The following is a 27,403-nucleotide window of genomic DNA, read 5'->3' as shown; positions in this document are numbered from 1 at the left end:
GGAACAATGTTAGACTCATCCTCAAGAAAACTAGGGAATTGGAAGCATATATTGGAGAAGATATCAAAAAGGTTGGACAATTGGACCTTTCGTGCTCTAAATCTGGCTGCTCGGGTAGTGCTTCTGAAAGCCACCATCCAAGCAATCCCTATCTACTCTTTATCAGTGATGGCAGCCCCGAAGGGAACTTGTAATAAACTGGTCGAGATATATAGAAAATTCTTATGGGGAGGCCCGAAGCAGCAGAGAAAATGGGCCCTATGCTCCTGGAGCAGCCTCACCCAACCAAAGGAGAAAGGAGGCCTTGACCTCAGGGACCCATGGATCTTAAATCAGGTTCTCGCGGCCAAGCTAAGATGGAGGTGGATACAGGGGGGGTCAGACCTCTGGAAAGAAATTTGGTCATCCAAATACAATATGCCTCGCACTCCGGAAGGAATCCTTAGGAAGCAAGAGATGCCCCGAGGCTTAGATATCTGGAATTTAACAACTCAAAACAGGGATTTAATTGATAAGCATATCTTCTGGGAAATCAGAGGGGGGCAGGTAGTGAAATTTTGGAACGAAGCCTAGCAGCAGAGGGAAAAACTCATAAACAATCAAAATCTGAGAGGATTATATAGAGAAGGAGTGGCAAGTAACCTCACTACAGTGACAGATTACTGGGATGAAGAACAAGGAGATGGGGAGTGGCGAAGATGGAAATCGATGGAGGTATGGGCAGAGAACTCCACAGAAGAACAAAGATCCAGCTTTAAAAAAGAAATCGATTCGAGACGGATAAAGAGGAGAGAAGGTAGAGACATCCTCCGCTGGGGCAAAGAAACAAAAGGAACATTTAATATAAAAGAAGCCTATAAAATACAAATGTAGGTGGAGCAAGAGGAGGAAGACCTACAATGGAAAAAGCTATGGAAAACAAAATGGTGGCCTAAAATAAAAATGTTTGCTTGGTTGATAGGGAGGAAACGGATATTAACCTGGGATAGAATTCAAAAACGAGGTTTCTCCGGACCCTCAAGATGCTGTCTTTGCAATGCGGGAGAGGAAGATCAGGAACACCTCCTCATCAGCTGCCAGATTGCCCAATTCCAATGGGAAAACACAAGAAAGCTTTTCTCGTCTTCAGAAAGGAACCAACGAGATATCATCCAAACCCTGATAGAAAGGGGGGAAGGCAAATTTAACAGCAAAATCGTGGGAAGAGCTTGGAGCCTCGTGGCAGGGTTTAATGTCTGGAACCTGTGGAAGGAGAGAAACAGCCGTATTTTCAAGGGAAAAGCCTCTAACCCTGAGGATTTATGGGAGATGACCGTAAAGCAAGTCAGGGAATCAATCTTAGCAGAGCACTGGAATGAGGAAGATTGGAAAACTTCCGAATCTGAGATGACAGTTTTAAAGAGACTGAACTTAGAGCAAGGGATGATTTATCCGCAAACAAAGCAATCACAACAACATATGGCGACTCAGAGCCCAGTTAAGTACCAAAAACCTTCGGAGGGATTTATGAAACTAAATTTCGATGGGGCTGCTAAGGGAAACCCAGGTCCAGCGGGGTATGGCGGTATTTTTCGAAATGGACAGGGAGGAGCAGAATGGATATACGCGGAATATGGGGGTACAATGACCAACAACGAGGCAGAGTTCATGGCGGCTTACCAAGGGATTAAAATTGCCAGAAGACTTGGCTACAGGAAGCTAGAAATTGAAGGGGACTCCACCCTAGTTGTGGATACGTTAAAAAAACTAATTCAAGGGAAGAATTGGGACAAGGTTGCCACAAGCTGGAGAAGTGCAAGTATAATCCAGGATATAGCTGAACTACTAAAAGAAATTGACTATAAAATAGTTTCGCATATCAGAAGGGAAGGAAATCAACCTGCTGACTGCCTTGCGAACTGGGGGTGTAAAGAAACCACAGAACGCATTGATGACAGCTGGCAAACTCAGGCGGAGCTGGCGAAATGGGATGGTCTCAAGCAACTGATTGTTAATGATAATCATCATGACGAACAGAGGTAATTACATTCTCGCGTGGAGAAGCAACAGGCGAGATAGGCTCGCTACGACGGCAAGTAAGAAAGGTCAGGAGACAGGTGATCGTAGTACCATGTCAGGAGTAATTATTGTTTTGAAGGTATGGCAAGGACGAGGCCCAAAGCAAAAATTGATTTCACAATTAATTCGTAATAGGGGGAGGCGACGTGACAAGAGAGGTGGACGGTTAACCCATTATCAAACAAAAGGAGATGAGAGGGATACAAGTCGATGCGGAGGAGGAATAACCAGAAGTAGAAAAGACGAGAGGGCAGAGCCAATTTGGCAAAGTATCAGGAATCAGAGATTTCAAAGTGCAAGCATGACCGAGAGTCGGGGCAATTCTGGCTTTCAGGGGAAAGGGACAGCACAAGAGCGCAATATGGCTCAAGGTAGAGTAGAAATTGAAATTGAGAGTTCTGAGGAAATGGATTACAGTCAGGCAAAGGGAAACAGAGGGAAACGCAGCGAAAAAGGGCAGTGTAGCCGTCACCCGCAGCAAGAAAGGGAGAACGTGAATCAGAATAGGAGGAAGAAGAGGGGAAGAGGGAGGCCCAGAAAATCCGCTGACAATGAGGAAGGAACTAGTAGCCAGGCGAGGAAGAAACGCAGACAGCGCACCATCGACTCGGCACTGAATGAAGCCGAGCAAGCTTACAACTATGACTCAAATCCGCACTTTCGGAATATCATAGAGGCCATGGAGGATCAGGTTCGAGAGGAGCCGTCTAATCCCGAAATGAACGACTGGTCGGTTCAACTTCCTGACCCTGGGAGCACAAGAGGGAGGCTCACCTTGTACCGCCGTGCTCTCCATACATATTGGGTGCTGAAACATCTCCTAGCCAAGGCTATGGAGCAGGTGGCGGCAGAAATGGTCGAGATGGCTCAGGAAACGGCTGCGGTGAAACAGGAGACAGCCAAGGTAGAAGATCTGGTTAAACAACAGAACATTCATCTCATGGAGATTAAGGATATGCTGAAAACGATGCAGACCAGCAAAGCTGACCACGCTGGTAAAGCTCATGCAGAAATATAAAAGTCCAGGTTCCTCTGTCTTCTTTTGTTTTGCCTTGTTAGTTTTTGAAAGAATTAGTGAGATGGGCCCAAGGAAACACTACTCTAGGTTGTTAATCTATAGTGCTGAGGGGTTGATAGATGGGTGGAACAATTTTGGTAAAAACAGGTTGCTAAAGTATGTCAGTAAACTCTATTCAGACTGTTATGATTTTGAACTCGTGGATCACAGGAGTCAACAGATCTGGTTTCCCTACGGGGCAGGTTGAGACTCCTGAGTTTTGTATTTGTACTTCTTGGTTGTAAATAATAGATCTACCGCAGCTTACAAAAAAAAAAAAAACAATTCTCTTTCCCCTTTTCCTTCCATGGATTCCTTGGAGCTAGATTGACTTCAATATCTATTGTTGACCAAGATCATGCATTTCTATGACATCGATACCTTGGGTCCTTTTAGAAATCAATTTGGCTTAAGTGTTAGCATAAATGGCAGGGATCTACCTTTGCAAGTTCGGTCCTACACATGTACAAAATAATTAATTAAGCATCAAGACAAAATTATTTTGATGAAATACAAGAAATAAATATCACAATTAATAATGAATAAGAATTCTTAGCCTTGAAATTGTTTTTGATTTCTTGGTCACAAATTTGTGCATTTATATGCTCCATGTCCTAGGATCAAGATGGCAACAATGGTTTCCAGCTCCTTTGACCACATTTTTCAACTCACCTACCCCAGCAGAGGTCGCATAGTCGCATCCAAGTAGAGGCTGCATATTCTATCTGCTTTCATTGAGGTATAAGAATGCAATGGCATGACCTGTTCAGACCTGCAACTATCTGGAGGTTGCACAGTCATGTGCTAGCCATATCGCACTTTTGTAAGCCTTCCTCAGAAATTTAAATGCAAACATGTGACTTTGGGAGGGAGAGCAATCTACGGGGTAGACTAGTAGCAATTTGTCGATAGGGTGTAGCCTAGGATTGTTTACCCAAACTAAAATATGACTGAGTCAACTAACTGAGGTAGCGACTGTGTTTGGGGAATGTGATCTGATCACACTCAACAAAGTCACACCATGAGTAGGTCGCGTCCTCCAGGTGTTTAGGTGTGTTCTAGAGATTTGACCTGGACAAGTTGCATAGTCAGCCTCCAGAGCAAGTCGCACTCCTGATGCATTTGTTAGAACTGAGATTTTGTGACCTATTTCAGAGGGGATTGTGACCTATGTGGCTATTGGTTGAGAGTCAGAGAGATCACACTCTAGTGGTCGAGAAAATTTGTGACTTGGCCACTTATCAGGATACCCGACTTGATGGAAGTCACGGGGTCACATCGAAGCTTGGAATGTGTCTACTGGAGATTAGTTCTATGATTTGCTAAGGTGTTTCTCTCTTGTTTTTCTGAATCTAGCAGCACCATAAGCATCGTGATTACATCGTTCTTTCTTCATTTTTGGACTTCCCATGGATATTTTTGCATGCATTGAGTCTGATCTACTTTCCACTACAAATGTATTTCCGACTACCATCCAACGTGATTGTATTAGGAATTCTTCCACCCAAGGCATATGTATTTCCATAAACGGTCTTAGAGTTCTCGTTCCCAAAATACGTGCCAACATCATTCGAACATTTGTTGTATGCCATGAAATTCATGTATTTGAGGGCGAGTTAATAGTTTGGTGGTCCAATGAAGGCCATGCGGTGTTGATTTCTATCCAAGAAATCTAAACAGTTTGAGAGCATGGGAAGCCTTTGAACCAAAACAATAATAAGTTTTCTTTGTATAAGAATGATGAGATATAGGTAGGCGAAGTCTTGAATATCTAAAGGCATTCCATGCAGTTCCATAGTTCAACTATAATCGTCGAATCAATCTCTTATGCTCTGCTAAACCTCGATCACATTGTGCTCAGTAATGATCTCCCCTTGTGGCTTGATATTCCCTTTGAAGAGTCAAATTTGGTGGTCAAAGAAGACCTCCTCAACACACAACATTTTCTTCTACATGTATGGTTTGAGATTTCTTCTTAATGGATCATTTGGGTCACCTATCGTTAATTCCATCATCACCTTCTCACCGCCATTGAGTGCGATGCATGTCCTTGCATTGTTTTAATGGGAGGAATTTTAACAACTACCCCATAGTGAGCGCTTTCCTAACTCCTTGTATTAGTGCTTAGGTTGAGAAAAAGATGATGGTAGAGTTGTTTCTACAGACAGACGCGCGTGCACACACACACACACACATATATATGTGTGCATGTCTGTGTGTGCATATATATATATATATACAACAATCAACATTATACCCAAAGTATATATGTATATTAATAAAATAGTCTTCCATTCTTACATTTCCTCATTGTCAAAACCCTTCAAATCCACGTTTGACATTATTTTTTTGGTAAACACTTGGCTCATTGGATATGTGACTGAGCCACCTCCCCTTTATCCCTATAGAGATGGTGAAACAAAACCAACCAATTTACATAAACAACATGGACATGTATACATTTTCACGTGGAAGCATGGAACTCAATGAAAGCCATGGCACTAATTCATTAAAGGAACATGCACCCCAAGTATTCCAAATTAAGGTGTCATATATTGTATTCTTGAGTGAATCATGCTTTAATTTGGAAATTATTTCAAAATTCAAGCACCTTAATAGGCTTACTAATTACAAGTGATCATGGTACTATATGAGGCCCAAGGTAATTTCCTATTCATAGGATAAACACCTAGTAATATATGTTAACACACATCTTAGAGAGTGAGGACTAATTTAGAATAGGGTTGGACAATCAATCACACATTCCAGAGTTATAATGATGCAAGGGAGAGCTATAATTCTCACAGACCATAATTCACATGATGAGGTGAAGGATCTTCCAAGGGCCTGAGAAAAATGTGTTTCTATGATTCTCATGATGATAGCATGTGATTCTGTTGAGAGCATACCCCTATAGGCATGTGAATTTAGTGACAATATGGAGGGGATAACTCTTCTAAAAATCTATGGTTTCTCCTAAACCCTAATATTGTCACTCTTACAAGAAGTCATGATGAATGCATGCTTGTTCAAATATAGGACATCCACTAATCACGATGTGTATCATGTGAATATTAGTTTTAAAATAATGAGAAACTCTTAACACATCATTGAAGCCATTAATCTATGAAACCCTAATTTGATCCTAAGGCTTATATTTGAGGAAATACATGATGCATGAATGCAATGCATTAAACATTAGTGCGAGCACCAAAGGGGTTGGATCGGCAAGGTTGTGGGGAGAGAAACCGGTTGGGGGTCTTATCAAAACACTAGTAGCTTGGGGCAAGTGGTGGGGGACCTAAAATTTTGAATATGACCAAAAATTTGGGTGGTGTTTTTGAAGCTACAATAGGTCTTTAAGATCTTATGATGGAATATTCAAAAGAAGGTTCATGAACCAAAGCAGATCTATCATTAGGAGTCCCATTCATGGGGTTCAAGAAAAGGATGATATGCATGCCAGCTAAGATGAAGCAAGAAGGTCCACACCAAGGATAACATAATGAAGACAAGATGATCAAAGGATAATCTAGATAAGGTGTGTATGCATGGAAGTTTAGTCATGTTATCATTTGTACATTTTTGAGTCATGGGAGTAGTTCTATAACATAATCAAATATGAAAGAATCTCTTCTGCCAAGGACATGCTAAAAATCATGTACTACATTGCAATGAAGGTAAACAAAAGGATATTCTCACATAAGGAGTATATGATTTCTAATCAAGAAGCAATAAGAAATGTTGACTAAGAAAGAAAAGAATAAGTGCTCTCAGAAGGAGAATAAGGTGGCTGGCCAATCTATCTAAGAAGACACAAATGAAGAAAGAGATCAAACATGTGAAGAACACCATGACCACCGAGAATCACTATTTGAAAAAAATACTTTGAAGATATATTGTGAAAGAAGGAAAGACAAATCTAACAAGGGAAGGAAGGAACCTTGACATAGTATGAAGGCCTTGGAGATATGAAAGATGCAGATAATTGGTTCTACTCTACAAAGATGTCATGATGTAGTAGCCATTCTGCAAAAGAAAAACAATGTTAAAGCAATATCAGGATAAAGTCATGATGGGATACTAGGTTGAAGCATGTGAACAAGAAAGTACAAGAAAGCATCCATGAGAAGTGTATTCCAAAGCATGGAAAGATGACAAAGGAGTATCTAGATGACAAGTAAACCTGATGTATGACAAGAAATCCACTTTCCATGAAGGAAGCAATGTCATGACAAACCAGGAAGGAAAGTGATCAATGGACGGTACCCTACCTATAATAAGTTCAAACAAGGACTTCATGACATCAAAGAAAGGAAGGAGATAAAGTAGTTGGAGTACCCATGAAAGATAAGTTTTTTTTCATGATTGTAAGAGTCCCTCGTTAAGAGGGAGCTCTGAAAAGTACCTTATCAAGAGGGAGTTTTGGATCACCCCTGATTACAAAGGAATGACAATTGTGTTTTTCCATTTCATGCGTCATGCACTAGACCAATATTAACAACCGTGAGTCTAGATGAAGACCATGAATGGAAATGTAGACACAAGATAGACACAACATTCTTGTATTCAATTGGGAAGAAAGAATGGGAGGATCAGGTAATCATATGACATCCGATACGCTTTGAGGATGTGTAGGGCATCCAAGACATGAATAGGCAAGAGGATTGATATTCTTTGAGGGATGTGAACCCAAACAAGAATAGTTTTAGAAGGTCATACTTAGGAACACTATTATCTGGAAATCTAGTGTCTATGCAGAGCTACTAGTCCCACTATGATGGGTAGCTATCTTAGAAACAAAAAGATTAAAGTTACTTTAATTTTCCTTTATGAGAAGTAGATAGGAGAGGATCAAAGAGTGCCAACCTCTATCTGTCGCTTGGTTCTTTTCTTGTTCCTTCTCCTCACTGACAGGTCCTTGTTGCTTCTCTCTTGACCACTCCTCTTCAAAGATTACCTATAAAGTCAAAGCAGCATAATACCTTCAAAGTGCAGAGATCTAAAATCATAAGCAATATAGGACCAGATATATATTGACCACACAAATGCATATACTGTCAGACATACAAGAATGTGGAGGAAAACTTGAATAGCTTTATTGATATCAGGATTAGAAGAGAGGATTACAACCCATTGATCTGACCTAGCATCATCCTCCCAACATGGAAGCCTTTCTTCACCTCATGAAAAGCTTAGATAACCTAACACTATAATGTTCCACCAGGAAACCAATAGCACTTCCTTACAAGATACAAAATTCCAGCCTCTGGATCTCTGGGATGAGGTATCCATATATAGATGATTGTAAGGAGGTGAGTCAGCGTCTGGGATTTTGATTAGTGTCTTCTCTCTGATATTTCTTGATTCCACTTGGAGATTGATGATCTCTTACTCATCCTTGGGCGAATTCAGAGAGGAAAGTGTCACAGGAGAAGTTTCTAAAAGATTCCATGATCATCCACCTCGCAATCTGTCTCTACCATTTGTCCATTCTCGCCCATCACACACTACAAAAGGGCTTTCTAGTATGCATCACACCCTTAACACTCAGCAACCTGTATGGTCCAGTTTTGACTAGTTCTGAGTAGTTTCCTATGGAGAACTTCTGGGAGATGATGTAATTAGCTGACCTTCTTCCTTTACGGCATGAAACAACACTTTTAGAGACTCAGAAGCCCTTGGTTTATGGAAATATATGATTGGGGTTTCAGTGCCCAACAATGTCTATAATAGTTGCTGCCTAAAGCATGAGGTCGTTAATATTTTGATGTCGGGTGAAATGCTTTATCATGAGGATCCAAGGTTTTTCGAGCTTGAAGGCGACCGATAATAAGATACAATACAATACATTGTCTTCATAACATTTTCATGATCTAGCTGAGGTGGGCATTCCCATGCTTAGGTTTATAAATTCATTTTCATGTACATAGGACATACAACTATCTATGTGGCAGACTAATGATTCTGATAGATCCATCACCCTTTCATTCAGATGATCATTTGTGCAGTAATTGTGTACATTTGATGTCTTTATTTTGCTGAATATATCGTAGCCTGGATGGATGAAACTAGATCCGGGGTCTTCAAACTCGTCCAATCTTTGCCTGAAGTACAAGTCGATCGATATGAAAAAAGTTCTGGAGTTGAACATGGAAAGACATCGGCTAATTACCAGCCAATGATGTAAGTTGTTAATAGGCACGAGAGTAATCATCGATAATGATGATGACCCTCAAGGTACGATAGTACAATTCATGCGGTGTGAAATGGGACTTGGCGTTGAACACCAAGCAAAATCTCTCAGTCGAAGGCCATTGATGTAAACCTGTCACCGAAAGTGAGAAACTTGCCATTGAGGCATGCAAGATTCAAAGTACTAAAAGGGTTGCTCCTAGGTCAACTTCTTGGATAATGAGCTGATGTCGACAAGAAGTGACCCGTCATAGGAGGGCCTTAATGAATCCCACATCTATGACAGAGAATGGATGAAATGAATTTTGGAGGTGAAAACAATCTGATTATACAGGGTTCAGGGTGGTGGTCATGAAAGAATGAATCGTAAAGGTATTGCAGTGGATGAGACACAAAATGGGTTGGTGAATTCTCTAATCAACTTCTCTTGAACATATCGGCGACACTTGAAATGGATTGGTAGCATTAACCCCAAAGATGGATGGTACAGTGGACCAATGATAATATGACCGGTGAATGGAATAACCCAACTTGACTTAGACATGGAGTGAAAGTGTCATGTTCAAGAGAAACTCGCTACGAATAAAGTTTCTTCAAGTTTTCTTCCCAATTTTTCCTCAGTAATTGCTGACCAGTACTTCTTTATTTTTATCAAGCTTGAGGAGGATAACATATTCTTGTTCTATAATTTGCCCTTCGGGCAAACCCTTCACTATGTTTTAATGAGCCTAGCGAAATTGAAACTCGTTCTTGTCTATATGGAAAAGTTTGTCGCTATTGGTTTTAACGAGTTTAACGACAAAGATAACTCAATCCTTTTTCAATTTTAGAGAGTCTAAAAGGGATGTAAAGGAAACTCCAATAATTCTTTTTCATCATATAATCCCTTAAGTCTAAAAAAGTATAAAATAATATGAAAGGGAGGAATTTTCGATAATTTTAACGAGTCGAACAAAACAAGCACTCGATCTTTTTTTGTAATAATCCCTTAGGTCCAAAAAGATTAAAATCTAGAGGAGGGATAGCACTCCCAGTAGCTTTAATGAGCTAGAGAGGCCAACTGTTCGACAATATTTTCATATTTTACGAGTCAGGCGAAAAGAGCTTAAAGGAGGCTCACTTTTTTAGGAACGAGTGATAATTCCAGGTAGGAGTTGATTCCAGGTAAGGTTTAGAATTTCCAATCACGACAGTGTCACAAGGATGGCTAACAGAATCACTCTTCGCAGTTGTTCCTCAAAATGGGTAAACAATCAAATGGAGGTGAATGATCGACTAAAACAGAGTGGAGGTGATGATGAGAACACGACCAAGGCTCAAAAGTTGATAATAATGCATTCACAATGGTTATTTACCAAAAATTGGTTCATTTTTTAATGAGCTTAAACTTTGCGGAAAACATTTGCTCATTTCTTAGGTTAACGAGCTTGAACTTCACATAAAAACTACTCATGCCAAACGTATAATAAGGACATCTCATTGGTAGATTCCATTTTTATGGAGCTTGCACCTTTTGAAGCTTTTCTTTGTATCCTTTCTTTATGTAAGTCAGGAATGACCAATCCTATGAGTTTAAATGGTTTGAGAATCTACAAACTAAGAAAATAAATGATCGCTCTTCACTTGCATGCAGAAACGTTTGCATGCCCCCAGGTATACTAAAGTAGAGTTTCGAGGTTACCCCTTAATTTGCAAACAAAACATTTGCTTTGTCAAGAAAGGCCTACCTTTTACAGGTTACCCCTCAATTTGAAAACAAAACATTTGTTCTATCAGGAAAGGCATACCTTCTAATGGAGGTATCTTATCTAGTCTAATCCCATTTTCCTATATGGATGGGTGTCTAACTAGTCATATATCCTTTGCAGAAACCCACCCTATACCCAGAGCTTTCCTACCAAAGCAGACCAGGGTGCATGCCCCTAGGTTTCAGTCACAACTCCCGAATTACTCGTGTTCTTCAGGTGGACGGATTGGAGGTTGATGAAACATTCCTTTCATGAAAAGACCATTCAGGGATGGTATTCGACTATTTTCCATGTCTTAGCTGGGGAACGAAAGTTGGTCTATGAGCTGGACCACTCTGCCTTCATGCGGAAAACACATTACTTGAAAGAGTGAGGAGACAATGGCTCCCATGCAATAAATATAGTCACGTCCAAGGAGTAGATTGTAATCTAAAGGCCCTTGGACTACTATTACGTTCATATACATGGTTTTCCTTCTCAAAGTTATAGGCACATTTGGAAGGATCCCCAACGGTCAACTGGTTCCTTTGTCGAAGCCTATTATATTTCTCATCTCAGGCATAAGCGTTGGTGAACCAATCGCTTTCCAAGCAGTCGAGGAAAGGATACTCACAAAAGCCCCTTCATCTATGATAGTACCAACCATGACCATTCTATAAGCTTGTACAATAATTTGGATTGGTACATTAGACGGTAGATAGGGTCTGCCTAGTAGATTCCAATCGAAGGAAACAACTAGGTTGCTTGGAGGTGGGACTGAATAGATGGCCGGATATGAATCTGGTGAACTTCTTGCGGTAAAGGAACGGGTAGATTGTGCCCATGTTCACCAGAGTTTGTGTTTACGAAAAGAAGTTGAATGGTGTTGTTCTCATTCTCTTCGATGATTGTATCATTTGAAGATTGACCTTTCGAAGACAAGACCGGGTCAACTACCACCTCAACCTTTTGTCTTTCGTCTCATATGGATTCAGTGGGTTTATCTTCAATGATAGATGGTTCGATCGACCACAAAGTTGTGTCGGTCGGATTTTCAACTAGCGATGGACTCAGCAAGAGTTTCTTGTATCCAGGAGGAAGGACAGCGGTGAAGTAAGACGATTATCCAAGACTCTTTTTACTTCATCTAGGAAGGGACAATGGTGGATGGCATGATCATCTTCACACAGTTTACAAGGAAATTTACATTTCCTTTCCTTTCCATATGCTTCGCTTTCACTAGTTGATGGCGTATTTTCAACATGATTTTCAGAGGTTGATGACACCGGATTGTGCAAATGAGGAGACCAGTCCCTTAAGATCCGTGGGATACAAGGACAATCTCAATGATAGTGGTCTCCTTTGCAAATGACACATGGATATTTAGGCTTGGACGGTGCAATGTGCGGATTTTCGCTAGATAACATACGGTTACCCCTGTTTGCCTTTGGCTCCTTCTTCTTCTTTTCCTTCTTCTCCTTCCCCTTCTTCTCTTTCTTAGTTACTCGATTTTTGGCTTTACCAGCTTCATCAAGAAAAGAGGAATAAGGAGAGGGAGAAACAAATGAAGTATAAGGTTGGGGGGTTTCTTTAGTATCATCTAGTTGTTGACTTGATTGTTCAGGAATCATGGTATTTTGAATGACGTAGGTCGAGAAGAGCCATATCGACAAGTCAATCGTCAACCTTGGAAGTGACAGTGTGGCCATATGAGGTGCACCACCATCTCCCCAAGAGGAGAAAGGACCAGCATTTCCTCCAAGGGGAAACCCTTGGTTGGTGGAATCCATTTTATTGACATAAGACCAATGAGGGAATAGTAATGTTATTTCAATTAAAATAAATTTTAGACGCTTTGAAAGAACTTGCTTTTTCAATTTTTAATATTTGAGAAAAAAAAGATGAGTCTAGTCGCCTTCAATTTTTAATGATCCTGAAGTGACAAGTGCTCAGATGGACCTTTTCCTTTAACGAGTCTAAAAATGAATGAAAGAGACTACTCTGGAAATCGAGACAGAGGGATTACCAAACAAATCGCAAAACTGCAGAATACTTTCTACAGTACGGCTATTAATCTTCCCGAATGATGTGTTCAGTGCATTGTGATTGATAGGGCGGCAGACATGGCTTCCTATGGATAAAGGATATAGCCTATTGTGGTCTCCCAATATATACTCAAAGGTACATGGGAGCACAAGTCCGTACTGGCACTTGTCGTCTCAAAGAGGAGGAATCAGCCAACCAACAATGAAAGCGATAGTTACCAGGCTTTACAACGTCGTAATACATCTCTAGTCTAGACTTCTAAATGTTGTGCGTTAGGTTCCAAAGCGTTTTTATGTTCATTGAATTTATTTTACAGTTGATCTTTGTTAAGAAATTTTCCTTTCAGGTTCACCACGTGATGTAAATATACAATTCCTAAAATGCAATCTAAGATGAGAAACAATCATTTAATCTTCTTTTTGCAATGAAAATCCTAGCTACTAAAGAAAGAGAGATGATATTCTTTCAACATAGAGTAGAGAGCACACACTAGATGCACTGTCCTAAATCAAACCAACAAGTAGTATAAATTCAAATGCAGATGCATGTATTTAATTTCAGCTTTCTTAACATGTGAATGACAAAAAGAATGCTAAGTACAAATCTGAATTATTTTTTCAAAGAGACAGTACTAACAAATTTCTCTTCGAAAATGAAAGGAAGATAATGACGACACTTTGTGAATTTGAAATGAAAAATGCTTTTGACACTTGAAAAACTACTAATTCAAATCAAATACAAGAGTAACTGTATAATTGACCATCAAGAACAATAGAATTCTTTTCTTTGACTGAAAACGACACTTGCAACACTTCAAAATCAAAATATGAAAGTTTGATTACGCTAGTTTTTTGTAAAAGAGAATTGTAAATGGCACACAATACATAAAAAACATTCACAATTCTTTGTACTATGGAGGTGGAATCATGCAAAGGAAGGGAGTTTCCACAGTGGTATATTGATCATAGATAGCAAAACTCCTGAATAAAGCTAAGGAGAGTGAAAAAAGAAACCAAAATCTGGAAGCAGAAGAGGTCTTATCTGATCAATGCACCTACAACACAGGGAAAGTGCGATGCAGTGCACCTACTACACATGGGAGGTGCGATGCATCCAAATTCCCAAGAGGAGAAAGTGTGATGGTCTAGGGACAAGACTTCAACTTGGTTCTTGGTCACAGTTTCTAGCTTAGTTCAGGGATTTAGGCTGAGCTAATGATACTCAGTAAATAGAAATCATAGGGGTTGATCTAATGAGGTTACTAGAGCCACCACTAGGGAAATCTAGGATGTTTGCAAATTGATTGTTCAGTTTATAAAAAAAACCTGAAGATAGACTAAAGCATCATTGATCTACTTTGCACTTGCATAGAAAATGCAGTTCGAAGGCTAGCTGGCTTAACTTAAGACTTCGTGTGTAAGTTTATAAAGAAAACAAGTATAAAAGAGAAAACAAGCTATTCACTCCCCAGTATGGTCACCATTTTGTTATCAGGAAATCTAGTGTCTATGCAGAGCTGCTAGTCCCACTAAGACAGGTATTTATCTTAGAAACAAATAGATTAAAGTTACTTTTGTTTTCCTTTATGAGAAGTAGATAGTAGAGGATCAAAGAGAACCAACCTCTATATTTCGCTTGGTTCTTTTCTTGTTCCTTCTCCTCACTGATAGGTCTTTGCTGCTTCTCCCTTGACTACTCCACTTCAAAGAGTACTTATAAAGTCAAAGCAGCATAATACCTTCAAAGTGCAGAGATCTACAATCATAAGCAATATAGGACCAGATATATACTGACCACACAAATGCATATACTATCAGACATACAAGAATGTGGAGGAAAACTTGAATAGCTTTATTTGTATAAGGATTAGAAGAGAGGATTACAACCCATTGATCTAACCCAATGTCATCCTCCTAGCATGAAAGCCCTTCTTCACCTCATGAAAAGCTTAGGTCACCCAACACTATCATGCTCCACCAGGAAACAACCATCACTTCCTTACAAGATACAAAATTCTAGCCTCTGGATCTATGGGATGAGGGATCCATATATAGATGATTGCGGGGAGGTGAGTCAACTTCTGTGATTTTGATTAGTGGATTCTCTCTGATAGTTCTTGATTCCATTTGGAGATTGATGATCTCTTACTCATCCCTGGTGAATTCAGAGTGGCAAGTGTCACAAGAGAAGTTTCTGGAAGATTCCATGATCATCCACCTCACAAATTGTCTCTATCGTTTATCCATTCTCACCCATCGCAGCTACAGAAGGGCTTTCCAGTATGCATCGCACCTTTTACACTGGGCAGGTGCGATGCATCGCAGCCTGAGCACTGAGCAACCTGTATGGTCCAGTTTTAACTAGGTTTGAGCAGTTTCCTATGGAGAACTTCAGGGATATGATGTAATCAGCTGACCTTGTTCCTTTAAGGCATGAAACAACACTTTTAGGGACTCAGAAGCCCTTGGTTTATGGACATATATTATTGGGGTTGCGGTGCCCAAAAATGTCTATAAAAAACACCTGGGTGGGTATGTACCTTGAGAGACAATGACTAAGATTTCTATAATTCATTGGTATTACTAGCATTATGCTCTGATCTATTGATAGATAGAGCTATCGGTCAAGGCCTTGCTATGTAAATGATTTTGGTTATTATGATGCTATAATAAATGGATTGCAATTATGTACACCCTATAATGTTGTATGAATACCTCCCTAGTTAAGAGGGAGTGTTTAAGGAAGTATAACTAGGTTCGGTCTTCATAAATAAAGTTTGACTTTTGTATTTATTGAAGAAAAGAAAAATTGTTTTTATGATATTTGTCAATGAGTTTCTTTCTCATTGAATTAGGTCAAGCACATGTTTAAGTGCTTCTAGGAAGTCAAGAGTTAATGTATTTATGTAAGACCCTTTGAAGGCATGTTACATTATGTATAAAATAATATAAAAGTCAAAGGAATACCTCCAAGAAAAGTCGAAGTCCTCTCCATGCAACAATGCCATCCAAATGAAGGAAAATGAAGAAAATAATGAAGATTTGGTCAAGTCAGCTTGAAGACAGAATGTCGGCCTAGAGGAGGGACAATCCTCTAGAAATATAGGTTGTCTACTCCCTCATAAAGTGTATAACACAAGCTATGAAATCAACGAAGGTGGAAATCAATAATGTGAAGGGAAAAGGAAATTCTAATGGTATCTAGGACAAGCGAAGAAAGGAGGAATAAGACTGAAGTTTAGGGATTTTTTCTAGGCATAGAAACTGCCACACATGCGAGGATAAAGAGGATAGATTGTGGATTAACAATAGTAATATTTCAGTTCAAGATTCGTTGGTGTTTGGGCTATCTATTAGGACTACAAGGCCTCCCAAGTCAAGTGGAGAAGTCTCTCTCTCTAGCAAAGGTGAAATGACACTAATTCACTAAGGGTACCCTTTACATGTTAGAAAACTAGGGTAGCTGAACAACAATACAGTCATACACCCATATCTCGAGAAGGATCTCGTTTGGTCAAAAAAGAAGTATACTTGAGCAAGGGATAGAAGAGGAACATCTCATCTAGAAGGCTCAGTCAAGGAAGTGTAGAAATTTTGAATAATATGACAGTTATTCACAGAGATTATCCTGATTATACACTATTTTTGGAATGCATGCATAATACATAACCTCCTCTACGTTGATCATCAATTTGCAGAATAAAAAACAATCGCATGCGCACATTGAAACATCAATCACACATATCAACACAATATGTAAAAAGGGAAAGAATACAACTAAAAACCCCCAACTATCTGTATATTATAATCATAGAAAACATGTAACAATACATAATAAAATACTCCTCACAATTACTCAGTACTATCTCCACCTACTACACACAAACTAGCTCAGATCTTAATCAAGTCACAAGTTCAAATCTCCTCCGTTGTCTGCCTGCCTCTATTGTGCAATCAAAAGTAATAATAGGAATGATCCAAGCTTGTTTTCCTTGCCTTGTACTATGCAATACTCATTGGTAATCTCAATCATTGATTGTGTAAATCTCATGCACAACTATAGTCACAACTGATAGTAGTCTCCACCTCTAACACCTGTCTCCACTGAACTGTCCATGCATTGAGTTAACTGATGTATTCTTTAGTTATGAGTTAATAATTAGTGAATTAATTAATAATTAATTCACATCACTCATCACCAATGTATTCTACGGTTAGACTAAATACAACTAGTTCAACCAAGTCAAACTGAACACAACTCCATCAACTCCTCAATCAACTCCACAAAACTCAATCACTTGAGTTCTAACTGAAGTCCATAATGCAATAGCTCAACTGACCCATAAGAAAAGTGTATTTCCTTCTGGCAGTTTCATGTGCCACATCCGTAGCTCGAACTGAAGTGCTCTAAGAGGATAAGATAATGTTTATAGTCCAAATATTATTAAGAGCTAGTAATATTCGATTGTTCTATTTTTAGCCTGGTAGTCTAAAAATAGACTCTGCCGATATCTCTAAAAAATAGAAATCCATCTAATTTTGCCAACATGACCAATAATCCACAAATAGCATCCTGCAACTCATAGACCATGATCCATATGTCTAAAAATAGACATAGTCTAAAAATGGACTGCGCCAAAAATAGCCTGCGGGCCCACTTAGTGAAGGCGACTTCTTTTCACCAAGCTCCATCATCTTGTTGCATTTTCAAAACTCCATCTCAACAATATATGGATTATCTGCAACCCCTATCTTGCCTTGAGGGTATTCAAATTTTCTCCTGGTGAGCGCCTCCGTCAAGATATCAGCATCCTGATCCTCCGTTGGAATGTATGAAGGTAACATGATTCTCCGCGGCACACAATATCTGATATGATGGTACCTAATTCGATGTGCTTGGATCTATCATGAAATACTAGATTACCTAAGATTTTAATGCAACTCTGGTTATCACAATAAATCACTATAGGCTCCAAGTGTGACCCGAACAACCCAACCAGGATCTTCCTCATCCATATAGCCTTGCATGTAGCCAAACTTGCTGCCATATACTCAGCCTCTACTGAACTGAGTGCCACAGATCTCTGCTTCCTTCTACACCAAGAAACTATTGTCGAATCAATACTAAAGATCCCTCCAGATGTGCTCTTTCGACCCATTGGGCTCCCTACCCAATCTGCATCTGTGAAGCCACATAGCTTCACCTCATCCTCCTGTTTGTACCACAATCCATATCACAATGTGCCTCTGAGATAATGCAATACATGCTTGCTTGCCTTCCATAAGAGCTTAGTTGGCTTCACCATAGCTCGTGAAAGTTGGTTAACAGCATAGCATATATCAGGTCGTGTATTGACTAGATACATAAGCGACCCCATCAACTGTCGATAAATAGTGGCATCCACTACCTCTGCTAAAGTAGCATCCTCCTTCCTCCAACCTCCAGGAAGAGGAGTATCAACAGGCTTACAGCCATGCATGTTGAACTTCTCCATTATCTCCCGAGCATACTTACCCTGAGAAACAAATAGTCCATCACTGCATTACAAAATTTCCAATCCCAGGAAATAAAGAAGGAGGCCCAAGTCCTTCATCTCAAACTCTCTAGCAAGATCATCCTTGCATGAAATTATCAACAGCTCATCTCCCATCAAAATCAAATCATCTACATAAAGTATAATGATAAGCAACTTACCCTCCACCATAATATGGTATAGGTTAGGATCCATCTCACTCTTGGAGAATCCAAGTCCAGTGAAATAACTATCTATCCATGTGTACCAAGCACGTGGTGCTTGTTTCAACCCATACAGTGCTCTCTTGAGCCTACACACATGCAACTCACTACTGAAGATCTCAAAACCTTCGAGCTAATCTATGTACACCTCCTCCTCAATGACTCCATTGAGGAATGCATTCTTCACATCCATCTAATGAATGTGCCACCCCATCTGTGCTGAGAGAGCAAAAATCGTTCGTATGGAAGAATACCTTGCGACAAGTGCAAATGTCTCCTCATAATCGATCCCATCTATCTGTGAGAAGCCTCGAGCAACAAATCTTGCCTTGTACTTCTCCACACTCCCATCAGCTACCTGCTTCACTTTGTAGATCCATCTCGAACCCACCACTGATTTCCTCTCCAGTCTTGTGACAATCTTCCATGCACTGTTTCTGACAATTGAATCATACTCTTCCACCATGGAATCTACCCATGTGGGATCCTCAACAGCTTCCTCAAAAGAGGATGGCTCAGTCATGACACATTTGATCACAAGAGCCATGTATCCACTATACCGATCAGGTGACTGTCTCTATCTGCGCTATCCTGTAGGTGGTCTTACAATCTTCTCTACATCTTGAGCCAGTCGATCAGCTTCTATAGTGTGCTTTTTCCCTCTAATGGTTGGTGTCGCATGAGTGGTCTCTTCCACTCCATGAACTTCATCTTGTGGCTGATCCACATCCTGAAGCTTGTCCTTAGGAACTAATAGCTCCTCATCTGCATGCAAGTGTGGCTCCTTCTCAAGCAAACACTTCATGGCTTTCTCCTCCTGAAATTGGATATCCTATTGCACAACAGTCTTGCGACTATCTGGCAAATACACATGATAGTTGTGGGGCGTATCAGTGTACCCCACAAATATCCCAACCTCTGCGGTTGACTACAACTTCTTCCTGGCATCCTTCATCACATGCATGTAAACGTTAGAACCAAAAATCCTCAAATGGGAAATATCAGGCCTCTTACCAGAAAAAGCCTCCTTGGGTGTACTCATGCCAAGTATCCTATGAGGACAACAGTTTTACACATATATTGCAATATTGCATGCCTCCGCCCACAAGTGAAGGGGTAGGTCCTAATCATGCAACATCGCCTGTGCAACACCCACGATTGTTCTATTCTTCTGCTCAACAACTCCATTCTGATGTGGTTTGCGGGGAGCTATCAGCTCTCTTCGAATCCCTTCTGCACTGCAGAAGTCCTTGAAATTGCCAGAGATGAATTCACCACCATTGTCCCTCCTAAGAGCCTTCAACTTTTTCCCCGATTCCTTCTTGACCAGTGCTTTGAACTCACAGAACTTTGAGTATGTCTTGCTCTTCTTCTACATGAAGAAGATCCAACACTTTCGAGAGAAATCATCAACAAAGATTACATAGTACCTGTGCTTTTCTGTCGAAGCTACTAATAAAGGTCCAAACATGTCTATGTGAACTCTCACAAGGATCATCATGGCATGACTATCCTTCTTGTGAAAGGTATCTTTCACAAAGTTTCCCAAAGTACACCCCTTGCACTGATCTGATTGCGCAAGAGTGCCTTTAGGAAGCCCAGTAGAAATTTGCTGCAATATCTTGAAGGCTCCATGGTGAAGGTGGCCCAATCTCCTGTGCCACAGCTCGCCATCATCCTGGATCACCAATCCTTCTTCCTTGCATGCCATTGTTTTGCAGCCATCTACATGCAATTGATAAAGGTTCCTAACTCAAACCCCTATCTTCCGGGTTTCGCCAGTTGTCTTACTGTGCAGGAAAGCCTTTCCCTCCTTGAAAACAACATCATATCCCTTGTCTTCTAACATCGCCACAGAGATAAGATTCTTCTTCAATCTTGGAACATGCATCAATTCCTTCAATATGAAGGTTTACCAGCCTCCCTCTCAAATGAAATGGTACCAATACTGGTCGGACCGTATCTACCATCATCGCCCATCTCAATGTGCACTCCAAGATCTTTCTCATCCAGATCAGAAAAAAAATCTCGATCTCCTGTCGTGTGAAAAGGCGCACCACTGTCCAAGAACCATATTCATCCCATCAAACTTGATACCAAGCATGTGATCAATGAAAAATATAGCTCAAACTGCGAGGCTAAGGCCTCTCCCACTGCAGATCCAGCAGCTTGCTTATTTTTCTTCTTCTGCAGACAATTTGTGGCATAATGTCCATGTTCATGATAGTGAAAGCACTTCACCTTGGACATGTCCTACTTCTTGCCTTTCGCACCAGAATGAGAAGCTTTCTTGTTATTCCACTTCTTTGCTTTGGCAGCCAAAGCGCAATTTTCTTCATCAGGTGCCTTTGATGAAGATCCATCCCTGGTATTTCGCCTAATCTCCTCCTGCACAATATCAGACCAAAGTCTCTCCCATCCTGGAAATTTCGCCTGACCATTAACAGAGTCCTGATAGGAATGCCAACTCTTAAGAAGACCAAGGAGAGCCATGCTCACCAAGTCCTCATCATCGACAGTTACCCACACACTTCCTAGCTCATCCCAGCATTGAGTTAACTTCATGAGATACTTGGGCATACTGTCTCCTTTCTCACACTTAATGTTTCTGAGTTTATCCTTGAGCGCCAACTTCCTCTCGTCACTCTTGCTTTGGAATAGATTTGTCAACGCTTTCCACATCAAGTAGGGAGAAGCCTTTCCATGCTGGCTGGATACAATGTGATCCTTCACGCCCTCCAATAGAATCCTTCGACACTTTGCTGTCTTCTTTTGCCAAACCTCAACGTGAGTAGCATTAGTAGGCTTTGGGACCTCAGCCTCTATGAACTCCTTCAACCCATTTTCATCTAACACCACCTCCATCCTGTCTTTCCACGTAATATAATTCAAGCTACCCTTAAGGGCATACTCCAATCGCAATCCGTTGAAAGACATTTCAACTTTGACACCAAGAAAACACTGTTGCAAATTCAAATTCCACCAGCTCAAAAATCAACCGCTTCTGATCTAAGATTCGTGAGAACAAATTATTTCTCGTACAGAGATTGACTGTATGGGTTTTTACCAGATATCTCACCTTCCAAAAAAAGGATGAATCTAGAGGCTACCTGGCCCAATTACAGACTCTGCCTGAAGAAATAAAATGTCATCACTTTCTGAATAGTAGATCTGATAATCAACTCTGCTCCCATACCATGTAGAAATTTTGAATAGTATGACACTTACTCACAGAGATTATCCCGATTATACACTATTTTTGGAATGCATTCATAATACATAACCTCCTCTACGTTGATCATCAGTTTGCGGAATCAGAAAAAATTGCATGCGCACATTGAAACATCAATCACACATATCAACACAATATGTAAACGGGGAAGCATACAGCTAAAAACACCCAAATATCTATATATTATAATGATAGAGAACATGTAACAATACATAGTACAATACTCCTCATAAGTACTCAGTACTATCTCCACCTGCTACACACAAACTAGCTCAGATCTTAATCAAGTCACATGTTCAAATCTCCTTCGTTATCTCCCTGCCTCTACTGCACAATCCAAAGTAATAATAGGAATGATCCAAGCTCATTTTCCTTGGCTTGTACTATGCAATCGTCATTGGCAATCTCAATCATTGATTGTGCAAATCTAATGCACAGCTATAGTCACAACTCATAGTAGTCTCCACCTATAACACCTGTCTCCACTGAACTGTCCATGCATTGAGTTAACTGATGTATTCTTTAGTTGCCTTATGAGTTAATAATTATTGAATTAATTAATAATTAATTCACATCACTCATCACTAGTTTATTCTACCATTAGACTAAATACAACTAGTTCAACCAAGTCAATCTGAACATAACTCCATCAACTCCTCAATCAACTCCACCAAACTCAATCACTTGAGTTCTAACTGAAGTCCATCATGCAATAGCTCAACTAACCAATAAGAAAAGGGTATTTCCTTCTAGCAGTTGCATGTGCCACATCTGTAGCTCAAACTAAAGTGCTCGAAGAGGATAAGATAATGTTTATAGTCCAAATATTATTAAGAGCTAATAATATTCGACTGTTCTATTTTTAACCCGACAGTCTAAAAATAGACTCCGCCCATATGTCTAAAAATAGAATTCCATCTATTTTTACCAACATGACCAATCATCCACAAATAGCATCCTGCAACTCATAGACCATGATCCATATGTCTAAAAATAGACTTTGTGCCAAAAATAGCCTGCATGCCCACTTAGTGAAGGTGACTTCTTTTCACTAAGCTCCATCATCTTGTTGCATTTTCAACGGGAAGGTCTATCTTCAGACAAGAAACTTTGAAGGGGGAGAAAGTGTTTGGAAGCAAAGTGCCGAAAGGAGGAAGCCTATGTGTTGGGGAACAATGTGAAAAAAGGAGGAGAGGACTTGAATTGTGATTGAAGGACATCATAATCAAGGGCCTAGGGTTTGAAAGTGATCAATAAGAATAATCAATAAGAGAAAATTATCAAAGGGTTTTCCTCTCTAAGAGAGAGAGGTTTTGGCCTTGTAAGAGAGCCAAAATTTGTGTTATTTTCTTTATGTTTTTGCTAGCAGTTTGATGAAACACACACACTAATAATAAGAAGAAGATCAAGCTAAGATAATTTCAAAATTTCTTCACAGATTGATATCAAGCTTAAGAAGAATCACACTACACCTAATTACGCTAGAATCTTCAACACAAATAACAAAGAACCAAAAGCACAAAACTAGCAACAAGCACCATGACTTGATCCCGATGGGTTCCCACTACATTGAAGGGAAATCTCAACTCAAGCCTTCTTCAATATTTCATAGAAATCTATTTTTCCATGCAATTCCATGCATCATATTTCCATAAACACATACTTTTTAGTTCATAAATAAACATATCAATATACCAATTACCTTACCTTGTTGTACCAAACACATTGTCGTGTAGCTAAACATATACACATATCATCTCTCAAGGGACTCTAATTCCTCGATGAATTTAGGCATAAATGGAAACCAACTGTTATACCTATCAAATAAATGTTCCAGAATATAACACAAATCCACATAATTTCTAATTGTGGTTTCCAATCATGACCAAAGGAATTCTCACCCAATTCCTTTCTTTTACATTTTTCCTTACTACAATCAAGTCTTATTACATGTTGTGACATTACCTAACTGTTAGTTATGTAAAAAAGTTAACTGTTACCTTATCATGCTAATACCAAGCATGCTTCCTTCCAACTGTTCACACATGTCAGTCACATGTTCCAAAGATCAAGAAAACATATATATTAATATGAAATCAACCTTTCCCAAGACTAACAACCACTTCATAATCTACAATCAACTCATAGTCATAAATCATAATACTACCACTAGCACCCACTTGCACTCAATTACATATCATCTATCTTAGAAGATAATGTGTTAGTACAACTATCTTAAACAATATCATTCTTCATAAAATTTTATAGAAACATACTTATATCATGAAATTAATCAGAGATTCAAAAAACCTATAAAGAAACCATGTTAGCTAAACACATAGATGACATAATCAAACTCATACCTTAATGTATCTGAGGGGAAGCTATCACATCCACACAATTCAGTCCATATTAGTACAATGCAATATCACAATTATATCAACTTATACATAAATATCATAACCATAACCATCTTCACACGAAAATTTAGATTATCATGATACATATAACATCAAGATCTTAACTATAATGACCATAATCATCATGTGTATGACCATGATGCATATAACAAAAAATTAACTACCATGCATGACTATCCAATGCATGTGCATATGACAACACTAATTAACAAGCATCTAATATGAAGGTAACTAAAACGACAACAAAATTACAGGAATGTACATAACCATAATGCTTATAACAACCATTAACCAACATACCTACATGTCAAACATGCAAACGTGTATGATGATCTGATCTTACATCGAGGTCCAGTGTTGTAACCTTACTCTAACGATGTGCATCTCTTACTCAATCTCAGCCTTTATATAAACATCATATCATATCAACAACACCATGATGACACAAGCATGCATCATAGACACATAGGCAATTAGATATGTATACACGTTAACCACATCTACCCTAAGGTCTAGTGCTAGAACATAGCTCTAATACCACACTATAACCATCCCTCTGAGATTAACCCTATTTCACTGGCCTTCCAAGGTAAACATGAGACGAAGAGTGGGTCCTACAAAATGACCTCAAACTAATATTTTACAACACTCCTCGGGGCTATAGGACATTCACGTGCCAAAGTACCACCCTAGGTGATGATCACCTTAAGTTAGGGTTGTATTTATCACAACTTAACCCCTAAATTCATGAATGATGACGCCTCCATGTGGTTATAAACCTCACCCTGCATGCACAAAAATGCTTGGGTGTGTTTGTGACCAAACTTGCTCAATTTTGAGGTTGTGGTTCCGAGATCCAAGCCACAATTCCAACCTAGCCTCTAGACGACTACCCAAAACTTATTGAGTCTTCTAAAAATTATAAATGGCATAATTTCAATTCTATTCATACAAAAGTTAAATAAGAACTTGATCTAACCATGCCTAACCATGACAGACATTTTGTAAAACATATGGTTAACATGTAAGTTATAGGTCATGAATGCATATCTAATGATAGGAGTCTAAAAAATTTATAGGAATCACCAAGAAGGTCTAACTCCCTCTCATAATAGTTTCAATAACATTTTTTAGTCCATGCATTATGTTAGAGTCGGTCTGGTCATCACTCCATCAGAATCGACACTCTTTTTACATTTCATTTTTAGGTAACTCACTCGATTCACTCAGTTGCATTCAGTTAGGAGAATGCCTAAAACTCTGTCGGAATGGCTTTGTCATTCATTCCCCTCATGTCTTGTACCTGCTGGCTTAGGTCTTTTCATCAATGATTATTAAAATTCCATGATAGTCAATGTTTTATCTTTACATGGGTAAAGAATCATGTCAATCATAGGTCTAGGGTTTCACAAATTGGGTCGTTAAAGTGTCCAAATGCCAGCAGGCCAGAGGGAGGCTCTACACATGTTTTTTATTTTTCGTGAATTTCATCGTCACATGGATGGATTATGATTGTTCTTAAAAACTTTTTTTTGAAGAAAAGCCAACATTTTGTCCTTTGTAATAATTTTCAAAAGTTTTTAGTTTTTGAAATCTTCAGGCACAACCCTGGTCTCCTTTGCCAAATTCCATGTCAGCTATCCCTGCAAACATTTGCCAAGAAATTCATTGTTTCAGCCAAAAAATCAAAAAGGAAATGTCAAAAACAAAGTGTATTAAAATGGAAAAAGTGCCAATGCCAAACATTACAAAGTTGGGTTTTGAAGAGTCAAAAATTAAATCCATGTCTCTATAAAGACATTATCATGAAGATCAATGTTATTTGCATGCCAAGACTAAGGAGAAAGCCACTCAAAGAAAAATTGGTTGAGTTCGTGAGCAATTTGGGTGAATTTGGAGGAAATTTGGCCGGTGCGGCGCACAGAGTAGGTGGCACGACGCATTGGGAGAAAATTTACAGTGTAAATCTGAATGGGCACGGGTGCACTGGCAGAGCATGGCGCATTGGGTATGTGGTGTGATGCACATACCTGAAAGCCTGAATTTGCTCCAAATTTCTTCAAATTGCCATTTATTTGCATGGATTTTCTAGGTAGGGTCAACATATTGATGTTTCATCCATTTTTGTGATAAGGGATGGTATTTATGAATGCAAATGATTGAAACAAAAATCTAAACACTACTTCAAAAGTGCCTCAAAGGAAAATTGTTGTGGGTGTCAAAATCAGTGTTTTGCTACCAAAGTTGTCACTTCTCCTCCCTATTCTTCCCTTTTATTTATCATTCCATAATTTCCTACCCCACTAAGCTCATCAATCCCTCCTCCTAAATGCTCTGTCCCAAATTCTCCAACCTCACACCTCAAACCCTATACAACAATTCCAAATCCTAAACCCTATTCCCATACATAAATCCTTCAAGCCCTCTCCAATATTTCTCTAACAAATTTCTCCCAATAATTCCCATCCCTTACTATTATTTCCCCTTCCTAACAGTCCCTGTTTTAGTTTTTTCCCTTTGGTGGCAGACTTTACACACAAAAGAGCAGTTTAAATAGTTTTTATACACCAGCATCTTCATCTCCAAGGCAGTTTGAAAAACAACAGTCATGGCATCTGATCATTCATCGGACTATGAAGTAGAAACCCAAAGTGACTCGCCCTTGGAAGAACAGGCACCTTGGAGGCCTCATAAAAGTGGCAGACATGTAAGAGAAGAACCAATCACCCTTACAGAATTGCAGGCCTGCCCTCCTGCTATGTTTTGTTTCCAGCATCAATCATGCTATGAGTTTTGTCAAAAGGTGGCTAGTGTTCAATTTCATCATGAACTAGCTTGTCTATTCATGTTGCACTTACATGGAGATCAAGCTACCTTAGCCGGTGTCACCTTCACACTTACACCAGAATCTGTCTCATTAGAAACCAACATA

The sequence above is a fragment of the Pinus tabuliformis genome, chromosome 1_1 (assembly GCF_031772625.1).
Source record: "Pinus tabuliformis cultivar Carrire ecotype Pingquan chromosome 1_1, CPIR1, whole genome shotgun sequence".
In the NCBI taxonomy this organism is placed as follows: Eukaryota; Viridiplantae; Streptophyta; class Pinopsida; order Pinales; family Pinaceae; genus Pinus; species Pinus tabuliformis.
This window is presented reverse-complemented; position numbering follows the sequence as displayed.